The sequence below is a fragment of the Schistocerca cancellata genome, chromosome 1 (genome assembly GCF_023864275.1).
Source record: "Schistocerca cancellata isolate TAMUIC-IGC-003103 chromosome 1, iqSchCanc2.1, whole genome shotgun sequence".
Lineage (NCBI taxonomy): Eukaryota > Metazoa > Arthropoda > Insecta > Orthoptera > Acrididae > Schistocerca > Schistocerca cancellata.
Genome location: NC_064626.1, coordinates 906,434,262 through 906,454,193, shown reverse-complemented (window position 1 = coordinate 906,454,193; position 19,932 = coordinate 906,434,262).

Here is a 19,932-nt window from a genome sequence, read left to right as displayed (position 1 = left end):
AAAGGTTTCGGTCCTGCATACAGGGCGATTCAGTTGCCGCTACCTGTGCAACCCACAATGCATTCAAAAACCGTGCACGAGATTTTCATATTCTCTCGCTAGCTATGTGTAAACTATTAGTCTTACAGAAAAATGAATAGGGTCTTTTTGTTGGAAATTTAATGTACGAGGGCATTTCGAAAGGTAAAGACACAATGGCTCACAGTCCTTATTATTTATTTAGAAAACGTCAGTTACATCTTATTAACTGGATTATTTGTTATTTTTCGACACAATCACCCCCGTTATCCAGACATTTGTTAAGTCGGTGCACGAACTTTTGTATCCCACAGTCATAGAAGGTTGCCACCTGTTGTCGGAACCACATTTCAACTTCATCTGTGATCTCTTCATTGTCGTGGAATGATTTTCCACCAAGATGTGACTTCAGGTAACGGAAGACATGGAAGTCTGTGGGCGCAAGGTCCGGGCTGTATGGATTTTTACCAGATACTTGTGGTCCAGAACTTTTACCCGGGCCCCACCCTTCTTTCTATTACTAGAATCTCGATCTGCCATAATGTGTTCTATTAACATATCCCGATTTAGTACTTCCTCTTTATCTATCTGATATAGCCAGTTCTGCTTCAGTATTCTTCCGTAGCAGCACATTTATAAAGCTTAAATTTTTGTGTGTGTACTATAGTCCATGTTCCATTTTCGTACAGGCTACAAATACCTCCAGAGAAGAGACAGTCTAATACTTAACAATTAATGATAACAACGTTTTTTAATTTTCCGAAAAGATTTTATTACTATTGCTACTGTTGATGTTATGGACCTCGACACTCTTTCTGCAGGTCCATATATTATTTGTTCCGTCCGAGAGAATGACGGCTATAAACCATGTAAACTGTCTGGGGGGTTAAAACGTAAACATCTTTTTATCAGTTTTCCCAAGCGCAAGGTTTACCCACACACAGTTAATGATACAGGCACGTGGATCGGAATATTTATAACCGTGTGCCTAGACCGCACGTACCTGTTCCCTCCGGCGCTTGTCTTTCCAATGCTGCAACCACGAGTTTTAATATACTCCTGAAATTGTTTATTTAATTAGCTACAGGTTGGAGGAGCTTGTACTCATCAGAGTAAAAATATCAAGTGGGTGTAGTTATGGTGAGGATAACCTATCATGGAGAGCAGCATCAAACCGTCTTTGGACAGAAGACCGCAACAATAAGTATAGGTTTTGACATTAATAGCTGACAAATCGTCGTAAATTGAAGGTACAACGTTACTGGAAGCTTTTAGAACCAAGAGCCATATTTTTCATTTGCATCTGCAAGGGGAAAACTGTTGATGGTGAAACTGCTCCGAGATTTCAGGTTACAAGTTCGATTTGAGAAGATTTTATTTGGTTTTAGTTCGGTGCAGAGGGCAGAATGGGGAACTGTGTTCCTATGCCTCACGCTGAGTATGCAGTTAAAAAGAACGTTAACATCTTTTATTACATTATTTCATTGAATATTTCATTAATTCAGCGATTATCTTCGAGCAAAAGATCCATATTAAACCACGGTTATATTACTATAACGCATTTAAAAGAAATTAAAATACTTTTTCATCATCACGTGATTCTCAATATTGAAATTTAAACTCGTCTTTCCCAGTGTTTTTCATTTCTTTCGTTTCTTTTATGCTCTTGTTTTTATACACTTGTTACTCCTGCGGCCTTTTGTCTTTAAAGTTACACTTGCTTTAGATTATCGTGTAAAATTTTAAGTTCTTTTACGGAACAGCACGATTAGAATTATCTATTCTGAACAGTGTTGGCTTGTATAACGTCTACGATAACTTGGCGAGGTGCGAGTTGGGCTAACGCACTGAGGGTTCCAGACAGATATAATAAGAATGAAGTACATAGACAGTTCATCCATTCCGTGAACTGAGAAACTCGACGATTTTTGCCTGCTGTCGACATTGATACTGCCAAGAGGTCAGTAGCAGAGATTCCAAGACGTTCGGGAATGTTTTAATTTTAAGTTTGACATCAGATAACAATGGACAAAAGAATTTTTTTTCGTGTGTTGTGACTACAGATTAACAATGTCATGATTCTACGTTAACGGGAAGTATCCCATAGGTTTTAATGAGTGATACAAAATTTCGTGGACACCTGTTGACAAACTGTGTGGTGAAACAAGCGCTGTATCATTTGAGAGATACAGAGGCGAGCGAGCGTGCCGGGACTTCCCCCAGTTCACTGCTAGTAGCGCCACGTCACCACAACGCATCTGTGCGTAACACGCAAATATTGCGCCCTAACTTAAGAATGGAATTAAAAGTTAAAGCTGCTTTTCCAAACTTTGTCAGCATGTGCTTTAGTATATTAATATTTAAACTGTCAAATCTCTGATTGATCAGATGAATATTTTTCTCTAAGTACATCGTTTTAAGAAAAAATAAGTGGCGCTAAATAGTAAATCTAGGAACCAAAAAATTGGTCATAATGTGCAGATGTATGTCAAAATTAACTGGTACAAGCCCCAACATGATTAAAGCAATATTTTGGTCAAAAGTCACATTATTAAGAAGAATTGAAGGCGCTAAATATTAGACAGATATATGAAAATTTATATGAAGCTTCAGTTTAGTACAAAAACATTAATTATGTAACCCCATTGAGCTATCTCTAATAGTTTTCGAGTAATTAGCTGAAAACTAAATTTGGAACAGAAACGTCCTTATTTGTAGTAGATAAAGTATCTGTTATATTAATGCTAGAAACTTCTGATTGCAACACATGATTAAACCTATTAAATAATAGAGCTATAACAAGTTTCAATGCCTGGATGTAAATAATAACAAATACAAGGTCTCTGAAAGTTGTAGTTCAGAATTCAGTTCTGTTCTAAAAATTCTAGATGGCGAAGGTTAAACGCAGGTGAGCTAAAACATTTTCTGTGATTTTAGCCAGCTTAACTACATTCATGCAAAAATTACGAAGATACAAAATTAATGCACAACAGTGGTATAAAATATTATGCGTCCAAGAAAGCGGCGGCTTAGAGGCTGCTACAATGGGCATAGAGCGGATGACAGCAGGTGTTCCCTTGGCCGTCCGCTACGCCAGTATATAAATACAGCCCGAGAGGCGGGACTTAACTTTTGTTATGCCCATCCCGCCTGGATCACCGCCCCTCTTACCTTCTACAAATCCTTTCAAACCCTGGAACGCCATGCGCTCCGCCTCGCCTATCGCATCCGCCTCCCTTCCCCCTGGTGGATCCTCTACGACTTAATTCCTTTCCCACACCTCCTCCTTTTCCTCGAACGGATACGGATCCTTTACACCTCCCGCATACTTGATCCCCCTCACCCGCTTGTCTCCCCCATCCTTTCATACCCCTGTCCGCTGCCACACCTGTACTCCTGCATCCCACCTACTCCCCATCTTGCCACACTCCATACCCTTGCCCAAGGTGGCTTCCGCCAACTCCCCCTCCCTCATGATGCCCTCATCCCCTCCATCTACCCCTCCTACCAATTTAGATCCTTCCCTTCCTCCTCCTATCTTTTCCTCCAGAGCACCCTCTTTCCCATCTTTCCCTCCTCACTTCCTCCCTCCCTCCCCTCCCCCCTCACTGGGCTTCCACACACACACCCTACCCTTTCCCCTCCCCCTCCCTTCTTCCCCCCACTAGCATCAACCCCCATCTCCCTCCTACCCTCACCTCTTCCCTCTGGCAGGCCCCTGGCTTTTTTTGTGTGAACAGTGCGTCTTCGTGCGCCGGAGATCGTCGCCGCAGTGCTCGTGTTTGTCGTCCCGTCGGTGCATCAGTGTCTCTCCGTCCGAGCTCCTCCATTCACGTGTGACATTCTGTATTCTCCGTTGTGTGCAGTGTTGACCTTTTTTTTATCCGAGCAGTGCGTCAGTGAATTTTACTATGTTTGTCTCCCATTTTTGTCCTCCATATATGTTTGCTTTTCTGTATTCCTGTTGTACTGTATGTCTTTTCTATGGCCGAAGAGCGGCATAAATAGGCTACTGCCGGCCTACCATGTTTGTAAGGAATAAAAATGACAATAAAGAAAAAAAAAAACAGGGCTAGTCTTCACTTTGCACCCAGCCACTGAATGATCCGCGTCAGTGCCAGAGTAAGTGTCTGCCTCAGATGACGTCAGAGACAAGCTATTACTCAACGTTTACTTTCAGTAACAATAGAAAATGAAATCGTGAGAACTGTACACTGTCCTGGATCGTTTAGATTTTGAAAGACTCCACTTCCTACCCAGCCACCGTTCGACCTGCGCAAGTCAAACGCCGGAGTACACGATGCCTCAGATGACGTCACAGCCAGACCGCAACTAAACTCATGTTTTAGGTACAAATAGGAAGTGAAATCGCAAAGACTGTACACCGTGTTGGATTGCTTAGATTTCGCAGAAGTAACTATTAGTGTGCCGCCCGTAAGCTTAACAAATCCGCGTGGCAAGTGGTGACAATTATTTTCACTTCTGTGGCGAGCAGTTATTTTGATTATCAGAAGTCAGGGCGAAAGATAATTTAATAGGAACTTACCGTAGGGGTCGCTTCTGAGCTACTCATAGTGCTGTTTAAGGTAGAGAGATTTATTATCAGTATTAACATAATTAATATTACTACGTTGTGAGTATGAAACCTTACCAAATATATCTCTCAATTAGAACTCAAAATCTTCTTTTATGATCATAGTCTTGATCCCGCTGAGCAAATAGAGAATAGAAACATTTCTTTCAGTGGGCTAGGCAAGAATGTGGACTTGCAGACTGGGAACTATGGTCAGTCTTCTCCGCCGCTTTCTGGCTGAACACAAAAATACACTCCTGGAAATTGAAATAAGAACACCGTTAATTCATTGTCCCAGGAAGGGGAAACTTTATTGACACATTCCTGGGGTCAGATACATCACATGATCACACTGACAGAACCACAGGCACATAGACACAGGCAACACAGCATGCACAATGTCGGCACTAGTACAGTGTATATCCACCTTTCGCAGCAATGCAGGCTGCTATTCTCCCATGGAGACGATCGTAGAGATGCTGGATGTAGTCCTGTGGAACGGCTTGCCATGCCATTTCCATCTGGCGCCTCAGTTGGACCAGCGTTCGTGCTGGACGTGCAGACCGCGTGAGACGACGCTTCATCCAGTCCCAAACATGCTCAATGGGGGACAGATCCGGAGATCTTGCTGGCCAGGGTAGTTGACTTACACCTTCTAGAGCACGTTGGGTGGCACGGGATACATACGGACATGCATAGTCCTGTTGGAACAGCAAGTTCCCTTGCCGGTCTAGGAATGGTAGAACGATGGGTTCGATGACGGTTTGGATGTACCGTGCAATATTCAGTGTCCCCTCGACGATCACCAGTGGTATACGGCCAGTGTAGGAGATCGCTCCCCACACCATGATGACGGGTGTTGGCCCTGTGTGCCTCGGTCGTATGCAGTCCTGATTGCGGCGCTCACCTGCCCGGCGCCAAACACGCATACGACCATCATTGGCACCAAGGCAGAAGCGACTCTCATCGCTGAAGATGACACGTCTCCATTCCTCCCTCAATTCACGCCTGTCGCGACACCACTGGAGGCGGGCTGCACGATGTTGGGGCGTGAGCGGAAGACGGCCTAACGGTGTGCGGGACCGTAGCCGAGCTTCATGGAGACGGTTGCGAATGGTCCTCGCCGATACCCCAGGAGCAACAGTGTCCCTAATTTGCTGGGAAGTGGCGGTGCGGTCCCCTACGGCACTGCGTAGGATCCTACGGTCTTGGCGTGCATCCGTGCGTCGCTGCGGTCCGGTCCCAGGTCGACGGGCACGTGCACCTTCCGCCGACCACTGGCGACAACATCGATGTACTGTGGAGACCTCACGCCCCACGTGTTGAGCAATTCGGTGGTACGTCCACCCGGCCTCCCGCATGCCCACTATACGCCCTCGCTCAAAGTCCGTCAACTGCACATACGATTCACGTCCACGCTGTCGCGGCATGCTACCAGTGTTAAAGACTGCGATGGAGCTCCGTATGCCACGGCAAACTGGCTGACACTGACGGCGGCGGTGCACAAATGCTGCGCAGCTAGCGCCATTCGACGGCCAACACCGCGGTTCCTGGTGTGTCCGCTGTGCCGTGCGTGTGATCATTGCTTGTACAGCCCTCTCGCAGTGTCCGGAGCAAGTATGGTGGGTCTGACACACCGGTGTCAATGTGTTCTTTTTTCCATTTCCAGGAGTGTAGTTTCCAGGCTCTCGTAAAAGACGGCGATTAATATTTTCCTATTACCTACTTACTAAATATTATTATTATTACTAACCCGTCGCCCCACAACTGCCTGTTGGCTTCTGTCTCGCGTTCTTCGGCGGACGTTCGTCTGATGATTTTTCTGACGTTTCGAAGGTTCACCTTCCATTGCTGGTACTGGACACCATCAGCAATGGAGGGTGAAACTTTGACAATGCCAGTCACTCGTGCTGGCGAAACGTCAGAAAAACTATCAGACGAACGTCAAAATGGTTCAAATGGCTCTGAGCACTATGGGACTTAACCTCTGAGGTCATCAGTCCCCTAGAACTTAGAACTACTTAAACCTAACTAACCTAAGGACATCACACACATCCATGCCAGAGGCAGGATTCGAACCTGCGACCGTAGCAGTCACGCGGCTCCAGACTGTAGCGCCTAGAACCGCTCGGTCACCCCGGCCGGCAGACGAACGTCGGCCGAAAAACCCGAGACGGAAGTCAACAGGCAGTTTGTTTAATGAGTGAGTTTGGCAGTATCAAAATATGTGACATAATCGGCCGTATCTTTTGACTTCATTTACACATCGTTTGTTACACCGCCTGCTCCGCCCGTCGTAGGTTCGAGTCCTCCCTCGGGCATGGGTGTGTGTGCGTTGCACTTAGCGTAAGTTAGTTTAAGTTAAATTAAGTAGTGTGTAAGCTTAGGGGCCGATCATCTCAGCGGTTTGTTCCCATAGTACTTACCACAAATTTCCACAAAAAGATTGTTCCAGGGACCAGAGACCTTACTATACGACATAAGGTTCAACCTGACACATCTATCCGTTCCTAATAAAATGGGGTATTAACAAACGGGCAAACAAAGAAACGATCTGATAACAAATGACAACTTTTTGTTTTAGTTAAAAATTAACAATTTTCCTTTGGTTGTACTGTGAAACCTTACTTATTGCTAAATTCCATGATTCTCGACCAACGGGAAGTATCAAGTTTTGATGAGTGAGGTTTCTAGTGTCAAAATATATGACGTAAATGACCATATCTTTTGATTGCACTGACTTAAGAGCTTACATTTACTACATTGCCAATGTACTGTAGACCTTAGTACGTAATATAGACCTTAATGTGTTCAAAATGTTTTTCTGTAAAGCTAGTTGGTCCAAATGGCTCTGAGCCCTATGGGACTTACCATCTGAGTTCATCAGTCTCCTAGACTTCGAACTACTTAAACCTAACTAACGTAAGGACACCACACACATTCATGCCCAAGGCAGAATCGAACCTGCGACCGTAGCAGGCGCACGCTTCCGGACTGAAGCGCCTAGAACCACTCGGCCACAGCGGCCGGCTCCTTAATAAGTAACATAAGTTTCAACTTGATACGTCTACCCCTTCCTGAGCACAAGTGGTCTTAACAGACAGACGGAGAGATAAACAGTCTGACAACAAATGACATATTTTTGTTGTGCTATATTTACAGATTAACAAATTTACCAGCCAGGGTAGCCGAGAGCGCTAACGCGCTGCTTCCTGGACTCGGGTAGGCGCGCCAGCCCCCTGATCGAATCCGCCCGGCGGATTAACGACGAGGGCTGATGTGCCATCCAGCCTGGATGTGGTTTTCAGGCGGTTTTCCACATCCTGCTAGGTGAATACCGCGCTGTTCCCCACGTTCCGCCTCAGTTACACGCGTCGCAGACATTTGAAACACGTCCGCACTATTTCACGATTTACACTCGACGCAGACAGTTGGGGTACACGATTCCGTCCTGGGGGTACGGGGTGGCGGCAGAAAGGGCATCCGGCCATCCCTAACACTAACACTGCCAAATCCGTTGTAACCACGCCGACCCTACGATCACTGCGGGACTATGGTGTAAGTGAAAGAAAGAAAGAAAGATTTACAGATTCACAAATTTCTGATCTTTTCCTTAGGTTGTACTATGAAACATGCTTTTTTTTGCCAAACATCAAGATCCTTCGTCAACGGGAAGTATCCTACAAGTTTTGATGAGAGAGTTATCGAGTAACAAAATGCGTGACGTAAATTGCCGTATCTTTTGATTAAATTGACTTAGAAGCTTCCATTTTTTACTCCACCAAGGGACTGTAGACATTAGTATGTGACATAATTTTCAACTTGATATATCTATTCGTTCCTGAGAAAACGGGTTTTTAACAATCGGACAGACAGACAGACAGAGGAGGACGGGCAAAGAAGTGATCTTGTATGGGCACTGCTTTTACCGATTCACGTCCGAAAACATAAAAACAGTTTTCTGACTTAACCTCGCACAGTTTGTGACATACCTGCAGTGAATGTTGGTTCGATTAGCGAAAGCCGAGCGCAAGAGAAGGTTTAAAATTGAGCAAGACAAAAAAGAAGGCTTCTCGGCGAGTAACGAGGTCCGCTCACCGCAGGAAGCACGGTGTACTTTCGTAAGGATTAATCGTGGACTGGACCTTGTTGCGGTTAGCGTAGCGTGCAGATTGATGAAGACTGCTGGACTAGATGAGATCACGCGGTCGCGAGCTAGCGAGACTTGTATCAGATTAGGTCGGAACATAAATCTAGGGACGGCCGCTAACCGTGTCCGGACCAGTCAGGAGCAGCTGTACGTAAGGCCACCTGCGGTCCGTGGTTCGGACCTCGGGGTGACGCGGGGCGCACAGTTCAGATAGGAACTGCGCGACACAATGCCTCATGCAGCGTAGACAAACGAGCGCAGCCGGTGGCCACGTTCCCCTTCTCCCTTTTATTCTTTCTGTTCTTTCTCTTCCACTGTTTTTATCTTATAATGTTAGTGGGCTTCGAGGCTACCAGAAAAGGAGTATGCCTCTAAGCTGTCTCATGCTCCATGGTGAGCTTGCACCTGGGAAGGTAACAACAGTTGCTCAAGTTTTTGCATGCTGTGGGGTATTATATCTGTTAGTTAGTTAGCAGTGGAATCTCAGTCAAAGTCAGTACACTGTATAGTTCCTATGTTCTTTGTTATGTTATTACCAGTATTGTAATATTTGTGTACAATCTAGTATATAGCGAAATAAAGTGTGTGGTTTTCATATCCGTGTATTACTAGGCGATCCAGTACAAAACCTAACAGCTGGGGACGAAGACGGGTGAAACAACGGAAAATAACTGGTTGGAAAACGTAAACCCACATCCGGTAAATGCCAAGAACCAGCAGTGTCTATGGACCTTGCTGTAACTGACGATTCAATGATTGACCATGGGTATAAAGAGGCTTCTTCAAGCAGAGAGCATCAAGTGAATTTGCAGTCTGAATACTCACACTGCTATTGTTGTGGCAAACACGGACACATGAAGCCACAATTCTCATTGAAATGTTCCATTTTTAAAATGTATAGAATTCAAGGGCATGTTACAAAAATATGTCACAGTAAAAGCAAGCACTTAGCGGTAAACAAGTCGGGGCCAAAAGGAAACCGAAGGGAGTAGAAGAAAGACGACAAACTACGCAACAAGAAGAAATCTAGGAAAGTCTATAAACTGGTATCGGAGGATTATGACACCGATTCAGAGGAATCAGATTCAAGCAGTGGGGAGGAAGAGAAGCAAATAGTATTAAAAATTCTCATGCTTAGAAAATTATGTAGAGCAACAGCTGTGCACCAAAATAGTAACTTAAATGAAGAAAATTTCAGTGTGTGCAAGGAAAGCTACTGCGTTAATGTGTGTTCCACTGTGGCAAATCAACTGCCAATGAACAAAACTGGTGTCATTAAAAAAGTGGATAATAGTGTTCGAGTTGATTAGGAAAGCATTTCCCTAAAGAAAAGTTGACTAAAATCAGTACAAAAATTATACTACATGTGAACGGCTCTATATATTTGTTCCCGTTGCTGCTGAAAGTGACAAAGAAAGCTATTCATTGCCTGTATACATTGTAAAGTCATCGGCTAGCTTCACTATGCTGGGGAAATATTGACTTAGATCCTTTCCATATAAGTGAGCCAATATTGTCAAAACACATCAAGCCAAACAATTAGACGTTTTCCACCCACAAATAGTTTCAGTGCAAAAAATTATGAATGTATATCCTGAGACTTTTACAAAAAAAGGTAAGGATATTAAAAGGCGCCAAACTTACCCCGCTGCTAAAAGAAAAGACTCAACCCATAGCCGTTCGTGCCAGGTCAGTTTCCGTAGCCACTAGCTTGCATCTACCATTCAGCAGGTTAAAGGCCGAATGTCTAAAATAAGAATTTGTGGGTACTTTGAGGTAACTGTTAATCCTAACTTTGTCGTTTCCAAATTCCCTTACAATAGATAGATGAGATTTTTGCTAAGCTAGGAGATGCGGAGAAATTCACCAAACTTGACTTAAGAAGTGTCTATTTATAATTATAAATAAATGTGCAATCTGTAAATCTACAAACCTTTGTCATTTCTTAGGAATTACGTAAGTTTGCTAGACTTCTTATAGAAGCCACAACAAACAAAAATGAATAATATTCATGATGGTCTTACGAAAACATATTGGCGTCTGGATGATACAATCATCACGTCCTTCTCCCCTGAGGAGCATTGGTTTCATTTAATTATGTTAACTGAAATCTATAAGAATGCAGGACTATTTGTGAATATTGAGAAAAGGAAGTTTTTTTTCAAAATCAGCTGGAACATTGTGGTCACATTATTGATATAAAAGTATTGTACACTAGCAGTAGAAATGAAGGATCTGTTCGGGAAAGCCATAAGATCATACCAAACTCAGATCTTTTCATTTTGTGGTATGATGAATTATTATGGAAAAGTTTTACTAAGTTTCTCTAGAATCTTAAATCCTCTGTACTTATGTGCCAACAATCCGAAGTTTGAATGGCATGCAAAATGTGACAAAGCTTGCAGAGAACCTAAATGTAAGTCGCTGTCTCACAAATTTTAGAGTTTTTATGACTTGTCGTTGCCAGTCGTTTTAGCTTGTGATGCTGCTGAGTCAGCCATGAGTGCATGTCTTCGCATGGAATTAAAAGATCTCTAATATTTGCTAGGTCCGCTTGGAGCAAAGCACAACAAAATTCTTGTATCTTGGGCAAGGAGGCTAGGGCCATTGTAAAAAAGTATGATCTGCACCTAAGAAGGCGTTACTTTACCGTCTAATACACCATAAACACTCATCTATAAATTCAGCAGAAAGCTTCACTATCTTCCGTTTGAAAGAAGACGGCAAATGAATTTTTGTCTCACTAAGATTGTGACACTAAATATCGTAAAACTTATGAAAAATGTAATCCTGACTGTTTCTCAAGATTGTTATCACCTGGAAAGACTGAAGCTGATGCTAGTATTGTATAAGTGAATGTCCTCGTGCCTGACTGTGCCTCTATTACGGAAATGGAGATTTCAAAGAGACTGCAAAAAAAAAAAAAAAACTGTTGTGTTGAATAGTGTAAAAAATAACCAATGACCAAATAAGGTACCAGACATTGTTAAAGAGTAATCTGCTGAAGATGACTGTATTGTTAGAGAGTAGGAAGAGCTATAATCCCAAGTAATGTAAGATCTCAAGAGTAATGTAAGACTTTAGCTCTAAGCTTTGTATGGTGGCCTGGATTGAATAAAGAGACAGAGAAAATCACAGATGTTTGCAATGGATGTTCTGGAGTCAGTAGGACTCCAGCCAAGGCCTCTTACCACCCATCGGAATGGCTTAGAGAACCATGTGAGAGACTTCATATCGATTTTGCGGAGTTTTCCAAGGACATAAATCTGATAGAAGTGGATTCCCACAGCAAGAGGGCAGAAATAATCAAGATGGTCTATACCAACACGTGTGCACTACTGGATGCATTAATTCCTTCTGGAAACCCAGAATCTACTCTGTAGGAATCAACATGGAGTCCGGAAACAGCGATCGTGTGAGACCCAACTCGCTTTACTTGTTCATGAGACTCAGAAAATATTAGATACAGGCTCCCAGGTAGATGCCATTTACCTTGAATTCCGGAAGGCGTTCGATACAGTTCCGCACGGTCGCCTGATAAACAAAGTAAGAGCCTACGGAATATCTGACCAGCTGTGTGGCTGCATTGAAGAGTTTTTAGCAAACAGAACACAGCATGCTGTTCTCAATGGAGAGACGTCTACAGACGTTAAAGGAACCTCTGGCGTGCCACAGTGGAGTGTTACGGGACCACTGCTTTTCACAATATATATAAATGACCTAGCAGATAGTGTCGGAAGCTCCATGCGGCTTTTCGCGGATGATGCTGTAGTATACAGAGAAGTTGCAGCATTAGAAAATAGCAGCGAAACGCAGGAAGATCTGCAGCGGATAGGTGCTTGGTGCAGGGAGTGGCAACTGACCCTTAACATAGACAAATGTAATGTATTGCAAATACATAGAAAGAAGGATCCTTCATTGTATGATTATATGATAGCGGAACAAACACGGGTAGCAGTTACCTCTGTAAAATATCTGGGAGTATGCGTACGGAACGATTTGAAGTGGAATGATCATATAAAATTAATTGTTGGTAAGGCGGGTACCCGGTTGAGATTCATTGGGAGAGCCCTTCGAAAATGTAGTCCATCAACAAAGGAGGTGGCTTACAAAACACTCGTTCGACCTATACTTGAGTATTGCTCATCATTGTGGGATACGTACCAGGTCGGGTTGACAGAGGAGGTAGAGAAGATCCAAAGAAGAGCGGCGCGTTTCGTCACAGGGTTATTTGGTAACCGTGATAGCGTTACGGAGATGTTTATCAAACTCAAGTGGCAGACTCTGCAAGAGAGGCGCTCTGCATCGCGATGTAGCTTGCTATCCAGGTTTCGAGAGGGTACGTTTCTGGATGAGGTGTCGAATTTATTGCTTTCCCCTACTTATACCTCCCATCACGAATGTAAAATCAGAGAGATTCGAGCGCGCACGGAGGCTTTCCGGCAGTCGTTCTTCCAGCGAACCATACGCGGCTGGAACAGGAAAGGATGGTAATGATAGTGGCACGAGGCACATAAAGTGCCCTCCGCCACACACCGTTGGGTGGCTTGCGGAGTGTAAATGTAGATGTAGTTTGCTCGGTGTGGGCTGTCTAAGTAATCATGGCAGGCAAAGGATCCTAATTAATTAAGATTTAGCAACATTTTGTGTGAAAAATGGAATTAGGCATTTAGTCATTGCACCATATCATTCCAATGTGAATGGGCAAGGTGAGCTAGACGTCCAAAGTTTTAAGCATACACTGCAAGCTCGTATATTCGATAAAACATCCAACCTCAATAAACTGTATACCTGATTACTCCCTTATCGCAATGCAGAAATTCATTCATAGACCAAAGCCCGGCCATGCTTATGTTTGCGAGGAATCTAAGAATTCGCTTATGCCTAAATCGCATAATTTGATGTCCAGCCATATATCGGACTCAAGTTGACACCAGATAACGGTCGTTCATTCAATGTGGGGAAAAGGTATCCTTATAAAATAGGAAGGAGGTGATGTAACTTCTCTTCTTTATAAATCTGTGTGTGTGTGTGTGTGTGTGTGTGTGTGTGTGTGTGTGTGCAGTACATTGTGTAAGTGCACGAAAGTAAGTGCTGGAAAATATTGTTACTTAAGCCCTGTATTGTGCAGTCGAATGAACAGTGGTGTTTTGGCTGACGTCACAGAGGACTGTTTCCAGCATATCAAAAATACACCAAAATAAAATCAATAAAAATTACACTTCAAATGAACTTCTTAATTTTCTGTGAATAAATTATCCAAATTACTTTAATTAAAATTCCACTGCTGATTTACATACCTAACTTGCAAAACAAAACTTAGAAAACGAAAAATGTTTCCCACGCGAATATAACACACTACTCACCGAAATATACTTTGGAAAGCAAGAAAATAACTTCCAAACTGAATGTAAGCTACCTGATCTAATCACTAATTAACTTTGTAATGACGTTGTTCTGTATCTGTAGTGTAACTGTATGACTATGGCCCTGAACTATTCTTGCACTTACCTTGGTACAGTAGAAGTTCTCTCGAAAACGGAGCGCAGCAAACAGCACCGCAGCGAAGATGAATTAAAATGGTTAACTAGAAACGACATTCAAAAGCATGTGTACCGCCACGTACAAAGCGGCCGCAAGCAACGTAGTATTTATTGCATGGGAGTAATTCTGGGTCCTAATGTTCTACAAAATGATTTTCTTAAAATAAGTTTATGGCCAAGAATTACTTTACAGCTTCAGTGTCAAGATCGTGAACAGTACTGACGTTGTACAGAAATGACTGATCTTAGAATTAATTCTAACAGGGCGATTATTAAAAAAAATTATACCTTAAACAAGAGATTAACTTACCCAAAACGGTCTCTAGTCTTTCACAGAACGTATATGTGGGGCAGAAGAACCAACTTCCATAGCTGTGAGCAATCCACGAGGTATGTTTCAAACAAATTTCGGTACGACAATTAATTTTATAACAGAGTGCTAACTACACACAAGTATGCAAAGCTGCGAATTTCCCTTAAATCAAGTCTTTGCTAAACTCTTTTCAGAATTCGTAAATATTCTCATCATTGTCTTTTTCAATCATTTCCAGCAAACCTGTATTCTGTATTTAGCAGCTCAGTTCCCTGTAAAATTTTCTTGACCGTTCAGTTCCACGTCTGTTTCCCAAGATCCCTCGACTACTAATAATCTCTCACTCTCTCAGCGCCCTCAGACAGAGACGATGCAACAGCACAACCAAAGCGTGCGGATTAACGTGGCTTGCTCTCACTTATGACCACATTGATATATGAAATCGAGATGTTAACAATGCTACAACAGCCAAGATGACAAGCACCCCTCACATTATATATTGTATGAAAGATTTTAATAGTACTATTGGTTTGAAACATGTCGACCAACCCATTCCATTCATTTCCAGTGATAAGAATGCCATATCTGAAGCAAATGTAACACTCGCAATTGCAGTTGATGTTATTTGTGAATCTGAAGCTAACAACATTCCTGAGAGTGAACCATTACCATTTCTACAAACGGGTACTTGTGGCACATAGAGTAATGAATCTACTGTGACACCAGCTATTCAGTAAATCGTCCAGGACATTTCAATGCTGCGGCACAGCTCTAGGTTGATTATAAAAACAGAGAGACTTAATCTCAAGTTGTCCCTGTCTTAGAGTGGAGGGTTGTTACATATTTTACGTAAGTTGGCGGTGGAACTTTATAGATAGTGAAATTCAGTGTGTGGTTTTCATATCCGTGTTTTACTGAGCAGTCCAGTAAAAAATCTGGAGAATACGCAAAGCATAGTGATACATAGAAGTATGTACCGTAATCCAGTAATCACTCCAGTACTTACTAGTTTATTTATCTTTTTCTTCAGTCTGCAGTTCGATACACACTAAAATCAAGTATCCAGACACACGAACACATCATAATCGTCCAGGACTTGACCGTGCTTGCTGAGCTATCCGCACGTTTTCACAACCCTCAAGGCGTCAGTCGACTAGAGTGTAAAACTTTGGGTTTAACAACAATCCTTGTTCTAATTAAGCATCTCATAGACAAGCGAAATGCTTTCCTCGCAGTGAGGAGTGGAAGCTCTTCAGTAAGCGATGCCAGTTGGGAGGGGAGCTGCATTTATCGTTCTCCTTCCTGGAGAAAAAATACGTACGTATAACTCATAATTTGGGCACACGTTCATTAAAGACTGCAACAGCAAGAGGGACAGAAAACAACAAAATTTTATGTATTGGTCGCAAGCAAATTTTGGAGTAAGAGTTAAAGTACAGAGAGAAGAATTAAAACCTTCGAGGTTTTCCGATGACATTGCAATTCTGTCAGAGATGGCAAAGAGCTTGCAAGAACCGTTGAACGGAATGGACCGTGCCTTTAAAGGAGGGTATAAGATGAACATCAATAAAAGAAAAACAACAATAATGGGGGAACTTACTCAAATTAAATCAGGAGATGCTGAGGGAAGTAGATTAGGAAACGAGAAACTTAAAGAAGTAGATGAGTTTTGTTATTGGCAGCAAAATAACTGATGATGGTCGAAGTAGAGATGATGTAAAATTTATTCTGCTAATGGCAAGAAAAGCGTTCCTCAAGAAGAAATATTTGTTAACATCGAATATCGATTTAAATGTGAGGGAGACTTTTCAGAAAGTACAGTATTCGTGAGAATGTAGCCACGTATGACAGTGAAAAATGGACGATAAACAGTTTATGCAAGAACAGAATAGAAGCTTTTGAAATGTAGTGCTACAGAAACATGCTGAAGATTAGATGGGTAGATCACGTAACTAATGAGGAGGTGCTGAGCAGAAATGGGAAGAAATGAAATTCGTGGCGTAATTTGACTAGAAGAAGGGGTCAGTTGATAGGACGCGTTCTCAGAAATCAAGGGATCACCAGTTTAGTATCGGAGGGAAGTTCGGGGACGAGGGGGTAAAAATTGTTGAGAGAGATCAAGAGATGAGTACACTAAGCAGATTCAGAAGGATATAGGTTGCAATAGTTATTCGGAGATGAGGATGCACAGGATAGAGTAACAAGGAGAGCTGCATCAACCTAATCTTCAGATTAAAGACCACGACAACAACAACATCATTATAGAAGGAAGAATGTGTGATTAAATTTGTGGGTGATTTGGGAGTATTCAGATTGTGCAATGCACTACACAGGGCTTCCACCACTGGCAGTGGCTCCTATCCTCTTGGATACCGTGTCTAACAGAGCGTGTGTGACAGATACGGGAACATCATTCAGTGCTGCTTCAACTCTGTGCTATAGTTCATCGTAGTGGCTGACCAGTCGTGGCGTGCCAGTCTCTCCTTAAGTTATGACCACACGTCTTCAGTGGCTGATAGATAGCAACAGTCGAACATCCTCTATATCGAGGTATGTCAGAACAGCGCGGACGTTCGATCTTGCATTATCTTGTTGGAAGATATAGTCACGGATGTCTCGAAAACGGGGCACTGCCACTGCAGAACTTTAACGGCTTATTCAAATACAGGTGATCTGACGTGTACCATGTGGTACCCTATACCTTCAGCCACATTCTGGGCTGGTACGACAATGACGAATGCAATCCGGCATCGTTGGTTCACCTCGGAACCTCCACCACGGATACGCAGAAGCCGCGCGGAGTGACTGCGCGGTTTAATGCGCCATATCACGGATTGCGCAGCATCCCGCCGGAGGTTCGAGTCCTCCCTCCAGCATTGGTGTGTGTGTTGTTCTTAGCATAAATTAGTTTAAGTAGTGCGTAAGTTTAGGGACCGATGACCTCAGCAGTTTGGTCCCTTAGGAATTGACACACATTTGAACATGACTGGAAAGACCTGTCGAATAATCGACCACTTTTCTCGCACACTGGTCCGCCTGTTCTTTCTAGATAATTTCGACACGTAAACTGGTGCGTAAAACTTAAAGACGAAAATAATTTTCGCATGATGTATCACAGATGAGTAACATAGCTCGATGAAATTTGGATCATACATAGAAATAACTGCTACAGTATATTACAGAGCATAACTGAAAAAAATACATGATGAGACGAACAAAAATGACATATTCATTCAAATACAGTTTTCACACTGAAGTCACCGCGATTTATGATGGCCCACAGCACATTACAAAAGGCTAGATAAGGTTCTTAATAGGGTGTATGATGATCACGAACAATAGTGCATGCTCTGCAACGTGCTCCAGTACTGGCTACAAGCAGCTCTAGTTGCAGGACATTACTTTCCTCCACCAACGCCGTTGACGACTGTCAGATAGTCGTTGGTGCATGTGGACGTGCTGCGTCACGTCTCCCCCAACGTATCCCACACGTGTTCTACGAGACTGAAGTCGGGGGAACGGGCAGGCCAATCCATTCGACACGTATCGTCTCGTTCCATGAGCTTCTCCACTTGAGCTGTTCGATGCCGTCGAGCATTGTCATCCATAAAAGTGAGGTTAGGGCCGAAATCACTCCCGAAGATACATACATGGGAAAGGAGTACAGTTTCACTATAACGTTGACCGGCGAGTGCTTCGTGTTGAGGGATATACAGGTCAGTAAACCCCTGCAACATTATGCCTCCTAACACCATCATACCTGGACCACCAAAACGACCATGTTCGACAATCCTGGACGCACACTCATACGGCAAGAGTTGTGAAGGCGCTCAGAAACATTGTCGAACAGAGACCTGAGACTCGTTAAGGATGTACTGTAAACACGGTTAACGTCTGGAAGAAGAACAAAAAGGTTTTTTCTACTATAATCGCATAAACTATCATTAATAAAGAAGGGATGACGAGAGTAGCTTTATTTCTATACCGTTTTTACACAGTGAAGTAAGTAGCAGCGTATATTACGTTAACTCCATAGAAACATAAAAAACTCATCGAAAATTTCGAATGCCTGCTTATTAAATCAGTCAGTCTTCTCGCAGGTAAAATATATCAGCATGCGTCTCACATGTTCTCAGAAAACAACGGTTAAAAAAAGCTCGTTTTAGTTTCAGCGGAGCTCTTTGCATCTTTCCGTGCTGTAATGATAAAACTTTGAATTCATTTACACCAGTACCAGTGTAACTTTCTTTAAAAATTAGTTCTTTGCATTAAGTTAAATGAATGTCTGAACTGTGGAATGGGTACCGAACTCGAGTTATCGTGTAGCGTATTGTAACTGCAGGTGGTATTATTATTAGCAAAACTTTACACGAACTGATTGAGCAATGCAACCAGTAAAGAAATACAGTCACTGCAAAATACTTTCAACCTCTTAGGCACTGTATCCTCTGGCCCTGTTCAAAAATGATAGCTTTGGTTCCTATGCACATAAAAAATAAATTAAATTGTCTTACCTCTAAAGTAGCAACGGTGTAAAGCGATACATTCTGGTCTCTCATAAATAAAATGCTAGCTTCAGGCTCAGCGGTGTGCAATGCTGGCCGTGATACTTTGAAACGTAAATGAAATTCTTTTGGCTGATAAATGAAAACATTTGAGAAAAATCCAACTTCTTAGAAAAACATATGATCTGGACAGGGTGGCAGTACTGATTGTGGCAAATTACTAACACTGATTCTTTTAACAAAATTATATTTCAAGTTAAGTTCGTCTTTTCAAAACTTTTGAAAATAGAATTTGGTCAGAAAAATACATCATATTTACTAATTGGTTCACGAACAATGAGATTTATACAGCAAGTATTATCTAACCTCACTAAACTAGCATAAATGCAAATCATCAAAATACATATAGCTCTGTTAACGCATCTTAGAAACATTACAAAACTGAAATATCTAACTAGCCTTTTTTTATCAAATCAGTTTACGTACATTCTGAATTACTTAACAACTGACAACATTCAGCCAACTCACCTATACTAACGCGCTGACAAAACGAAAATCATAATTAGTCAAAGTCTTTACCTTGCTTGCACGAAGACTTCTGCTTATATAATCTCGTAATTCCTACAGTAATCTAACACTTAGTAACTTCACACAGCACACCCCAAAACTGCCTACTCCATCGTCTTTCGCTCACGGACAACTGTGCGCCCAGCAATCTCTTACTCCAATGCTACAATCTCAGACCAGAAACAGTATCTTTGGCTCTGCGGTCGTACACAGTCAGTGATCCGCATTATAAAGTTTATCAGGGACATACATCACTTATAATA